The following is a 12,907-nucleotide window of genomic DNA, read 5'->3' as shown; positions in this document are numbered from 1 at the left end:
GTGCTTCTCAACTTTTCCCACTGTAGGTGGGACAGGTTGGCTAGAGGGGGCTGGAATTGGATGTTTCCCCTCTCTAGGTTAGTTAGGCTCAGATAAAATCCCAGCACGTAAGGCTTTGGTTAACATAGTTTCTCCTGAGAGCAGACTTTGTTAAGAAAAATAGAATGCTCTGGGGGTCTTTCAGAATGGTTCCTTTCCCCCTTTCCTTGCCGGAAGCATAAGGAGATTTTTCTCTAAAATTCACTATGAGAACTGTGAGGTACATCTCACAAAAATGTGGGTGCCCCCTGATAACTAGGTCCCCCTGGAGTTTTTCTCTCTCAGACTTGTCCAACTGAGCCTCCAGCAATTCATCAATTACAGTTCAGGTTTTCCTCTCTCGGGACTGGTTCACGGAGGCTTCAGCTCATGGGTTTCTGCTCCTATAAATTGTGATTCTCTCTGAGGCTTCTCATTTTCAAGCCTATCTTGCATTGGAGGAGAGGATATGGCAAGTTAAAATGCCACAAAACTCACTCTTTTTGCTGAGATTCAACCTCTTTTCCTTTTCTTTTCTGTTTTCTTTTTTGGTGACTGGCCAGTACAGAGATCAAATACTGGACCTTGGTGTTATCAGCACCATGCTCTAACCAACTGAGTTAATTAGCCAGCCCTCCAACCTTTTTTTCTTGAATAAAAACCCCTTCATTCTTGCAGGCTGGTGGTTAATTTCCAAAGTTTGAAAAAGTTGAATTTTTTTTTTTGAATTTTTGCTAGTGTCCTCTTTGCTTTCATGGAAGAGTGAATTTTTGGAGGTCCTTACTCTACCATTCTGGAAGTACTTCTTCTTATTCTGCATTTTAATATTTTAATTCCACATATTCTTTAAACACCAAGAGACATTATTATGGTTACTATTTTATACAGTCAGTTTTCTTTTAGATTTAATCATGCGCTTACCTTTCTGCTAATTGTCATTCTTTCTTACATTATTGTGCCTCCATCTTTAATAATTTTCCTTCTGTTGGAGACCCTCTTTTAGTATTTCTTTTATTCCTATGTGCTAGAAATAAATCCTCTCAGTTTTTTTTTTTTTTTTTTTGACTGTTAAGGGGATTGTAACCCTCGGCACAGTATGGTCTGCACCACGCTCAGCCAGTGAGCGGTGCCGGCCATCCCTATATAGGATCTGAACCCGCAGCCTCGGCGCTCCCAGCGCCTCACTCTCCCGAGTGAGCCACGGGGCCAGCCCAATCTTCTCAGTTTTTGCTTGGCTGAAAATATTTTCATTTTACCTTCAGTTTTAAAAGACATTTTTAGTTTTAAAAGACATTTTTATTGAGAATAGAATTCTAGGTTAGCCATTATTTTGTTTGAGCTCCATGAAGATTCCATTGAATTATCTTCTAGGCTTCCAGAATTTCTGCTGAAAAACTGTCAGTCTTACTGTTATTCTTTTGAAAATAGTGTGTTCTTTTGTCTCTGGCCACTTTTAAGTTTTTTTTTTTGTCTTCAATTTTCCACAATTTTAGTATGGTATAACTAATTGTGTTTTTCTTTATGTGTATTCTTGACATTCATAGAGCTTCTTGGGTCTATGACTTGATATCTTTCATCACTCAGCCATATTCTCTTCAAATATTGCTCCTTTTTCATTCTCTTTCTCTCCTTCTGGAATTCAAATACATGTATGGTTGACCTTTTCACCATATCCTGTGTGTCCCTTAAGTTCTTTACTGAATGCTAGGCATTTTGTATAAGAAATTGTAGAGATAATTTGAGGCTCTCATGATGTTACTTTTCCTTCAGTAGGGATTTACTTTTGTTTCCGGCAGGCAGTTCGAATAAATGCAGATTATCTTAATCCAGTCTGAGCCTGAATTGGTTCAAAACCAAGTTTGGGTCTTTAGAAGAATCTGATTATTTCCATGTCACCTTTATGCCTAGGGTGTAGCTCTCTTTGGGGATCTTAATTGGAGCTCTGTTGTCTGCACTACTCGTTAGTGAATCCTGAACTCCAAACTTTGTCTTTTTAGTAGTGTGAGACTGCTGAGACTTCTTAGCTTCCAAGCCCCCAGACCCACACTAGTTAGGAATCACCTAAGACCCAAGAGGAATGCTTCTGAGCCTCTTAGCCCCGTGGGACTTATTATGAATTGGCTAATGCTTCAGGGGGGAGCCAGGCATAATGCCAGTTCACTTCAATGCACTTCCCTTTTCTCAGAGATTTTGGCTCTTTAAGTCCTTGCTATATTAAAACAGACAAGCAAAAAGTTGACAAAAGCTTTATTTTGGAATATTTTTTCTAATTACAGAAAGTTGCAAAATGGCATACAGTTCCCATATATCCTTTACCTGACTTCCCCTAATTGTAACATCTTCCTCACCTGGTAACATTTGTCAGAACTAAGTTAACAATGGCACAATGCTATTAACTAAACAACAGATCTCATTCATATTTCACCAGCTTCTTCATATGTCCTTTTTCTGTTCCAATGTCTAACCTTGGGAACCACATTATGATTAGTTGCCAGGTCTCCTGGTATCTCATGGGCTTGCAGCAGTTTCATCAGTCTTTTTTTGTTTTTCATGATCTTGAAAGTTTTGAAGAGTACTGGTCAGGGTTTGTCTGATGTTTTCTCATGATTAGATAGTATCATGGGTTTGGGGGAAGAATACCACAGAAGCAAAGCACCCTTCTGATTACATCATATCAAAGAGTACATGATGTAAACATTTTTTATTACTAGTGATTTTAATCTTGATCACTTAAACTAGTGTCTGCCAGATTTTTCCCTTGTAAAGTTACTGTTTTCCCTTTCTTTATTATATTCTTTGGAAGTGGGTGTCCAAGAACAGCCCACACTCAAGAGGAATTAAGCTCCACCCACTGGGAAGACACGTATCTACTTATTCAATTTGAAAATCTTCTGTGTGGAAGATTTGTCCCTCAAACAGTTTTTTACTTTTATTTTTTATTAAACCAGTGTTTCTAGTTGTTCAGTGCAAGGATTGGTCTAATACAAGCTGGTTCGTTGTGGCTGAAAACAGAAATAGGCTGCATTTATTTTTAAGAAATATATATGTTTAGAGAAAATTATTAATAGCAATCATCTCTGGCATCTGTGGCAATGGGGTTATATATGTCTATGTATAGGTAGAGGTTTTTCACTTTCTGCAGTCCTATATCATTGGCATGTTTTATAATAAGCGCATATTTTATTTTACAATCAGTAAAACAGTGGTGCTTTATCTGTTTTATAAAAATAACAGAACAAAACAAAGCTCTTCCCCATCACTCTATAAGAGAGGAAAACATGTTTTTCCTCTATTTATCTTAGGTTCTCCAGCTGGGGCCCTATAAATTAGACTGACAAAAGGCAGATGAACAAGAGAAAAACAAACAGAAATTTATTAACGCATGCATTGTACATACATGGGGATTCCCAGTGATGAGTACAAGGGATGGTTAGAACTTGGGGCTTATATAAGATCTTAACAAAAGAGCAATAAAATTTTAGAGAAGTGACAAGACAAAGGGTTTCAATCTTTTAGCAAATCGTGGGTAGGCAAATATGAATATATGGGAAAGCTAATGGAAGATAAGGGCTAGTTAGTAAGCCTTGTTATGTAGATTCCTCTGGTGCTGTCTCAGGCCTGTAAGGGTCTAGAGTTTTCTCCAGTGATTAACTTCTGTCCTTCCTGGTAGAGAGAGGAGGGGGGAAACCTTTGCAAATCTGTGTCCTGCATTTAAGCAAATAGGGGGAGGGCAGAGAGCTTTTCTGGTATCTCTTTCTCAACTGTCTTCAGTTTAAACTAATTCTTATGCCAAAGTAGCATATTTTGGTGTGGCATATTCTGCTACCTTTCAATGTCAATTATCTATGACTATGTTTCTCAGTGAAGAAAAAAAATTGAGTTCACTGTCTGGATTATTTGGCTCCAAATCACACCTTTTTCTGTAAACTGCATTGCTTGGATGTTTGGGGTACAGGGACCTGTGCTCCTGGGTGAATTTGTATTATACCAAAAAACCTGTGGTCTGGAGTTCAAATTCTGGATCCACCACTTACAATTGGCTGAGTGATCTTGACCAATATACTTACCTCTCTGTGCATCTGTTTTCTTGCGAGAAAATGGAGGTAATTGCTGTATCTGCCTCTGGGGTTGTTGTGAAGAATAAATAAGATGATGAATGTGTAATATTTTGCACAGTAACATGTTCCCACAAAGTGTTCGATTCATGTTAACTGTGATTATTATTAGGGGTCAAGTGTAGGCTCAGAGGGGAGTCAGCCTTGAGCTTTGTCATTCTAGACCTTTCTCTTTAATGTATCTCCCTTTAGAGCCCTGCTTGCTGTCATGGGTCTTTCAGATCTAATTTTCTCTGTAAATTTGGTTGCTAAGCAATAGTGCAATTTTACATCTTGACTAAGCATTTAAAAATATGTAAGTAAAATAACGGAGCCAGGGACAAGTCTAGGCCCTGGGGGTTTGCTTTTCACTCTTTGTTCTGTAACAGTGGAGTTTTTTTCTGTTTTTAATCACATAAACAAGCCCGCCAACACTCTTCACGCTCACTGTGATCTCTCACAGTCTGGAATCAGGTCTGATCTCCCAAGGGCCTGGAGCTGAGCCCGGTACCCAGGAGGTGTCAGGCTGTGGTGACTGAGGATGCTGACGCATCTGAAACCAGCAGGTGCCAGGACAGTGACGCCCCATGTGCACATTAACACAGGGCATCAGGGGACCAACTGAGCACCACATTAGTTGTAGAAAAGCACTGAACAACCTCTGCAACGTGATTAGCTAATTAGTTCATTAGGAGCTTGCTTTGTTCCTATTAGTGAGACTGATCATGTGTTGTTTGGATGTGTGAGACGTTCCAGCTCCAATAAAGACATCAGTGACCTTGAATAAGTGAAATATGTTTACATTGCCAAGTAGTGGGTTGGAATTTTATAATTTTCTATTTCTCCGGCAGCATTTCATTATCATGAAGCTTCTCCTGCCCTGTTTGCTGGATTCTAGGCACAGGGTTTCATCCAAATGAACAAGTTTTCAGGCGACAAAATGAAAAGAAAACTGAATGTTGTCAGGAAACCAGGGCTCTCATTCCCTTGGCCCATGACTGGACAAATCTGTCATGTTCCAGGCATTGTGCTAGGAGTTTTAGATACGTGACCTCATTTCTTCCTCCCCCACATTTGTGAGGTCACCATGATTTTGCACCAGTCCTTGGCCCATCTGCTCAGTGCTTGGATCTAATCCCTTCCAGAACATATGGGTTTCTTTTCCTCTTCTGAGCTTATAGAAAGTAAATATAGTAAGCATCAACATCTGTCCCTTAAATATGAGATCTATTGCTTTAAACCAAAAGATTGCTTGTTGAACATGAACGTTATGCTGGCCCACCACATGGCTCCTGCCTGCATCTCCCTGTCTCCTCCTCTAAGCATTGTCAATGGTTGGTGAGCTGTCTTTACTCACATTTCTAACACCAAGTGCACGAGATCTTGTCCAACACCACTTCTCCAACTCTCTGACACCAGTAGTTGGGTGTCCTACAATTCAATTCTGTCTGACACTATCTACCTGGAGTTAGCATCATATCCCACAAGTTGAGAGCTCAGTCCCACAAGACTGCTTCCACTTCAGACACCAATCACAAATCCTGGGCAACCCAGGATGAAAGGCTATAAATTGAGAGATAGCATGACACCCTTCGCAGGTTTGGTAATTTCCTAGAATGACTCACAGAACTCAGGAAAGTGCTTTACTTACAATTACTGGTTTATTATAAAGGATACAACTCAGGAACAACCAAATTAAGAGATGGACAGGGCAAGATACAGGAGGGAAGGGTGTGGAGCCTCCATACCCTCTCTGGGGTTGCCACCTTCCCCACACCTCAATGTGTTCAGCCACCTGAAAGATCTCTGAACACTATTATTTCGGGGTGCAGTTATGGAGGTTCCATTACATAGGCCTCATTGATTAAATCATTGGCCATTGGTGATTATCTCAATCTCCAGCACCACTGAAAGTCCTACCCTCTAATCACACCTTGGTTGCTCTGGTGACCAGCCCCTATCCTGAAGCTACCTAGGAGCCCCCAGCCACCAGTTATCTCATTAGCATACAAAAAACACTTATAGCTTTGGAGAGTCCAAGGGTTCTAGGAGCTATGTGCTAGGAATCAGGGACAAGGACCAAATTTATTTTTCATTATATTGCAGTTGGGTTCCCCAGTCAGCAGAGGCAGGGGTTCGGAGGATGAGGTGCTTTGGGCAGCTTAGGTCTTGACCCCAGCTGCTTTATGCTTCTTTATTTGCGCCAGCTTCTAGTTTCTCCAGAAATGTCCCTTGACTACTTATTGAGCAGTCCAAATGTGAGAAGTAATTGCTCCAATGGCAGCAATCAGGGGGCAAAGTCAATTTTGGTGGCAATCAGGCCTCGGGAAAAATCTAGGACTAGAGCTTGGCTTCTGCAGTTTGGCTGGAACCAGAAGCAGGTACAGGGAGTAGGTAATTAAACTTAAAAGTTCCAAATAAGAGACACAAGTGGAGCAGCAGAACATGTATCTTTGACCTTTATCTTTAGTTAAAATATTTCTCCAATATTTTTTTCTTTCTTTCTTTTTTCTTTTTGGTGGCTGGCTGGTAAGGGATCTGAACCCTTGACCTTGGTGTTGTTATAATACCACACTCTAACCATCGATATTTCTTTAGTTAAGAACAACACCTGCTTGCCTCATGATAAAGGCAGGTGGATGTGGCATCCTGGGTATCTGTGCTGACAGGTGGTAAGCTTGTGTATACACTAAGAATGTGAACTAGTTCCGTTACAGACACCTCTTGCTAACACATTGATCTAGCACTACAGTTCAGTCAAAAACTATCTGGAACAGGCAGAAACTGCAGAAATTTTGAGTATGTAATCAACGTGAACAGATCAAATGGCTTGTAGGGCAAAATTAATTATTTTGGCATTTTGTTTATTGAGCAAAATCTTAGAAGAAAACTCATACTTCAGTTCAATCAACATAGAGCAGCTTCTCTAGTAAACAATACTGAAAAATTCACATGGGTATTATAACTACGTTACAGAACATGCTGCGTTAACATTCCCTTTTTGGGACGTGAGGATTTTTACAGACTCAGCTCCTCAAAGAGGCTGAGATTATGGATCTTCTTTCTCAACTCCTCATTCTATGGTCAGCTCTGCAGGTAGGAGCTCTCCCTGTGGCCCAGATTCCTTCCCTATCCCCACAGAAGCCCCGGCTGCTTTTTTCTGGCAGCTGGCTGGTTATGGGGATCTGAACCCTTGACCTTTGTGTTGTCAGCATCACGCTCTACCAAGTGAGCTAACCGGCCAGCCAGAAGCCCCAACTCTTTGAAAACATCCTTGCTTCCTCCCACAAGTTGTGTCAGGCCTTTGCTGCTTATCTTCCCCCAAGGTCCCCCCCGACCCCTGCACCAGGGAAGCTCTGGTTCCAGCAGAGGTCTGAACTTTGCACATGGGGGTGCCTGTCATGTTACGATTACTGCTCTCATAGGGCGACCCTAGAGAGACCAGCCAGTTTTATTTCATCGATAGTCCAGAAGCTCTACTAAAGCCCTTTCCCATTATACTTTGTTCTTCTTTACAGAAATACATCTTTAAAAGAGATGTCTAGGGCCGGCCCGTGGCTCACTCGGTAGAGTGCGGTGCTGATAACACCAAGGCCACGGGTTCGGATCCTATATAGGGATGGCCGGTTTGCTCACTGGCTGAGCGTGGTGCTGACAACACCAAGCCAAGGGTTGAGATCCCCTTACCGGTCATCTTTTAAAAAAAAATAAAATAAAATAAAAAAAAATAAATAAAAGAGATGTCTATACTATGGTTTCAGTCCATGTCCTCCCATTCTGAAACACGCTCCTATATAGCCTTTGCCTCCACCACTTCACCAGGACTGCTCCAAGGTTATCCATGGCCTTCTTGTGGTCACATTCAATGACCTCCTCTCAGTCTTTGTCTCACTTGGCCATCAGGAACATTTGACAACTGACTGCTCCCTCTTTCCTGCAAAGCTTTTGTTCACTTGGCTTCCAGGACACCACAGCCCTAGGCTTTCTTCCCACCTCTCTGGCTGCCCCTTCTCAGTCTCCTTATTCCTCCTCAGATCCCCAACTCTTAAACTTTGGGGTGTCCCAGGGCCCAGTCTTTGGGATGTTTCTCTTCTTCACCTCCACTCCCTTGCTCATCTCAGTCAGTTTCATGACTTTAAATACCAACTAAATGTCAATTACCCCCACATTTATATCTTCAACTCAAACTTGTCCCTTGACCTCCAGACTTGTATATCTGAGCTCCTGATCAATAATCTTGACTTGGATGTTAACAGACATCTCAGAGTTAACATGCACTCAAGAGAAACTCTTGATCTTCTCCCTCAAATCTGCTCATTAACTTTCCCCAAAATAATAATAGTTAGCCCTTATACTGTGCTTACTCTGTGCTTTGCACTGCTGTAAGTACTTTATGATAGTAACAATTTGAAATTCACGACAACTCTCTGAGATAGCTGTTATTATCATATCCATTTCATAGATTAGGAAACTGAGTCATAAAGAGTTTAAATGGGGAGTCAGTTAAAAAAAAGAAGAGAGAGAGTTTAAATGACAAGAGGTTAAGGGCACTTCTAAAATATAAGCTTCCTGAGAACAGAAACACTGTGTGTCTTATTTGTTGCTGTATCCCTGGGATTTAGAGCAGTGGCTGGTGGGCTGGCTGGTTAGCTCAGTTGGTTATAGTGCAGCCTTGTAACACCATGGTCAAGGGCTCAGATCCCTGTACTGGCCAGCTGCCAAAAAAAAAAAAAAAATCTAAAACCATGGTAAGTGATCAGTAAATGGTTACTGATCGATCAATCAATAAATGTTTGTATCACAGAATTTTTTATATATTTAAACTTGCCAACAGAATTAGTACAATCACAAGGCATTCAATCTGCTAGAACACTTCTACCCAGGGTGATCCACAGTGGCTTTTTAGGACAGGTCTTGGGTGTGTAGCCTGCAGCTAAGATACAGACGCTGGCTTCTCTTGGTGGTGGCCCACGATATTTGGGAATGGGAATACTTGCTGCTTCCCCATTTGTGAGCCCTTAGGAGAGGCTTAAGTTGCCCAGGCAACTAATACCACACCTGTGGCACTGCTGTGCCCTCCCTACTTTGTCAGCAGAATAATAATAATAACTATTATTTTTTGTCACTGACAATATGCCTGACACTCTGCTAAGTGCTTTGTATGGATTAACTCAATTCTCCCATTAACCCTAAGTGGTAGGCCCTTTTATTAACACCATTTTTTCAGTTAAGGAAACTAAGGCTGAGATGTGTTAAGTAACTTGCCCAAGACCACACAGCCAGTAGCAAATTGTAAAAGATGTATGTATCCTGTGGCAGTCTCTGCCAGGTGAAGACAAACTGTGGTGATCTGAGTGTACAGGGATAGAGGGAAATGCCCAGGGGAAGTCTGTCCCCACATTCCCTGGCCTTTCAACATCAGGAGCACACTGGTATTTGTATCCCTACTGGGCTGAGATGCTACTAGCTCAGTCCCCATGTCCCATCTTTTTCTGTACTAACCAAACAGGGGCATTCCATTGTGAGTGGACTCCTTTCTCAGGGTGCATATGCTCTGGGTAACTCTATTACTATGTAGGTCAAATTTTCGCTCTAGCTCGTTCCATCCCTCCTTCCTAAAATCTGCCCACTACAATGCAAGGTTAGCCGTTGCCTGGACTACTCACTGGGCAATTTGTACCTCTTTCACTGTTTTTACACATTTCAACCAGGTTTGCAACTAGCCACAAAGAAGCCATTGTGTTTGTTCCAAACAATGCTCCTTTTTGGATATAGACATAAAAATCAAAACTGCTTGCATGAAATGCCGGGACGGTTTGTGACTTTTTTTTTTTTGGCAGCTGGCCCATACTAGGATCTGAACCCTTGACCTTGGTGTTAGAATTTGTTTTGTGCTGTTGTTCATTGAGGCATTTTGTTTGTATGTACATACTACATTCCTAGAAAAGGAATCTTAGGAGTTTCCCTCCTGTGCATTTGTGTCTTGCTTCTTCGTGGTCCATGATGCCAGCTGAGGTTGTCACTACAATGAAACCAAACTGATGGGATGGGAGCAGGTTATTCTGCCACCTTTCTAGATCTTTGAGTTGTACATCCAATCTGGGGCTGATCACTCCACACTTGTTTAACCTGCCTGTGAGGTTCACAACAATCTCCCAGCTGTGATCATCCGTGATTTCAAATTCACCAGTGTAAGCATGCTTTACCATCACAGTTAGAAATTGGACAATGACTTTGCAGTACGGCCTAATAAGAACCTGGCATTTGCCTCTTTTTGGCATTGTTGATGCTCTTGAGAGCACCAGCTAGGACATTCATGCTCACCATTGTGGCAGCACAGAAAGGACAGGAGGGGCAAGTGTAGGGAGCTATGTGTCAGTTTGTGATTTTGATAACTAAAAATGCACTAGTCACTCCTCCATTTCTGTGATTTTCACGTTTCTGAGCACTGGCCAAGGATGTTGTCAAAAATCATGCCAAACAGCATGACTGTTGTTTACCTTTCTTTCCTTGGCAGTTTCACCACTGACTTGTTCTTTTTGCTTTGTTTTTTTAGAACAAGTAACAGGCAGTGAAGGAACAAAATAGCAGGTCCCAATGCAACTCTTATCTTGAAGATATTTATCAGCTCTGGGCTACTTGGGTGACAAATAATATCTTTTCCAGAATTGAAAACAAATGTTCAAATAAAACTTGTACATGAGTGTTCACAGCAGCACTATTCACAGTAGCCAAAAGGGAGAAACATCCCAAATGTCTATCGCGCAATGGGTGGAGAAACAAAGTGTGGTATATATTCAGGTACTTCAAAAAGTGCATGGAAAAAACAGAATTAAAAGATAATACGAATCTTTCCATGAACTTTTGGAAGACCCTCTTATATATACAATGGAATGTGACTTAGCCATAAAAAGAAATGAAGCACTGATACATGCTGCAAAATGGATGGAACTTGAAAATGTTCGCTAAGTGAAAAACACAAAAGGCCAATATTGTATGATTCGATTAATACGAAATGTTCATAATAGGCAAATCCATAGAGACAGGAAGCAGATTAATGGTTGCCAGAGGCTTGGGAAAAGGGGAAATGAGAAGTAATTTCTTAATGTATATGGGGTTTCTTTTGGGGTGATGAAAATGTTCTAGAACTAGATGTTGGTGATGATTACACAACACTGTGAATGTACTAAATGTCACTAATTATAGTTTTTTTCCTTTTTTATAACATACTTTACCTAGAAAACTAATTGTAAATTTTATGTTATGTATATTTTACCACAGTAAAAAAAAATGTTCCTAGAAAGCAAAAGAAACAAATTTTTTTTCAGAAATATTTGGGCATTATCTCAAATTAACATTTATCCTAAATTCCCAAAAGAGAAAATTAGCCAATTAAGATGTTGGGCACACAGATGTGTACATTTCCCAAAACTCAAATTGTACTTAAGATCTGTGTATTTCACTATATGTAAATTTTAGCTCAATAAAAATTAGCCAATCAAGAGTAATAGAAAGTACAACTACACTACATACAAAAATAACCTGTGAAGATGTGATATTATATTACCTATGGGATAGGTTGAATTATACAGCTTCTGAGAATCCAGGTATTTACCTACAGTGCTTTGTAGAGCTCTAGGAAGCAAATCATGAAATTATTTGAATTACCACTAAATTCTAGAAGGGATTCACATGTGGAATTGCAATCAGGGTATGTGTTCAGCAGCCTGGAGGTCACAGCATGTTCCTATTGCATCTGCATCCAGATGTTGATAATGGTAGGAAACTTGCTTCCCAGTCACAGGAAGTCTGAACGTAATTTCACATAAGTCCTTTAGCTATACAGCAGCCAATAATGACAAACATTCATCATCGCAACTAAATATGGTTACAATTGCCACATGACTAGCTACACAGTGCTACATCCCTACTTCACCATTGACTGGTATATAAAATTACACTGAAAAAATATGGTGGACTAATGGGTACAAAACTATACTATCTACCCTAAGTAAAATCATTGTGCAGTATATGCATGTATTGAAACAAAACACTGTACATGACAAATATGTACAAATAAATGCTTTAAAAAATCACATTGTATCTGACAAATGAAATCAGTAAAAAATTTCTCTCCTATATAAATGAGAAGTAGGGGCTGGCCAGTTAGCTCTGTTAGTTAGAACATGGTATTATAACACCAAGGTCAAGAACTTGGATCCCCATACAAGCCAGCTTCCATAAATAATAAATAAATAAATAAAATAAACAGTATCCAGTAAGACTGTTCCCAAACAGATGTAAACATTTAACAATATTCACTAAAAACCTATTTATTTACTGAACACAAGATACATAGGATTATAATATTAGCACTCTATTCTATATTCCCAATTACACATGAATTAGATTCTTCAGTTTTTTTGCAATCTAGTTGGAAGTAGAGGGTATTGTAAAAGCTTTCAATTTCCAAGGAAATTGGCCGAGTTCTAGTTATCTCTTCCTTGCTGATTCTTTTATACCAGATGGAAATGGGGTTATATGAGTATGAACAACCCTTTAAAATGGCCTAAGTCAAATACTGCAAGGGGAAAAAAATAAAATTACAAACTCTGGGAAAAACAAAGAGCTGATTTTAAAAAAAGGAATATAATTAAAAAACATTTCTTGGCTCTGCAGTGAGCATTTATATTGTCATAATATAAATCCTGTTTATTAAATTCTAGCTTCTAGAATCTACGGTTAAACATCATATGGATGTAATTTTGATTACAGAACAGAAAGTAAATGCTGCT

General features: G+C 40.0%; 1 pseudogene; it reads right to left on the bottom strand.

Annotated features, from left to right (window-relative positions):
- Positions 1–10,051: 10,051 nt before the first annotated feature.
- Positions 10,052–10,442, bottom strand: LOC134389095 (small ribosomal subunit protein uS8-like; annotated as a pseudogene).
- Between the last annotated feature and the right edge of the window lie 2,465 nt (positions 10,443–12,907).

The sequence above is a fragment of the Cynocephalus volans genome, chromosome 10 (assembly GCF_027409185.1).
Source record: "Cynocephalus volans isolate mCynVol1 chromosome 10, mCynVol1.pri, whole genome shotgun sequence".
Taxonomy (NCBI): Eukaryota; Metazoa; Chordata; class Mammalia; order Dermoptera; family Cynocephalidae; genus Cynocephalus; species Cynocephalus volans.
This window is presented reverse-complemented; position numbering and strand designations above follow the sequence as displayed.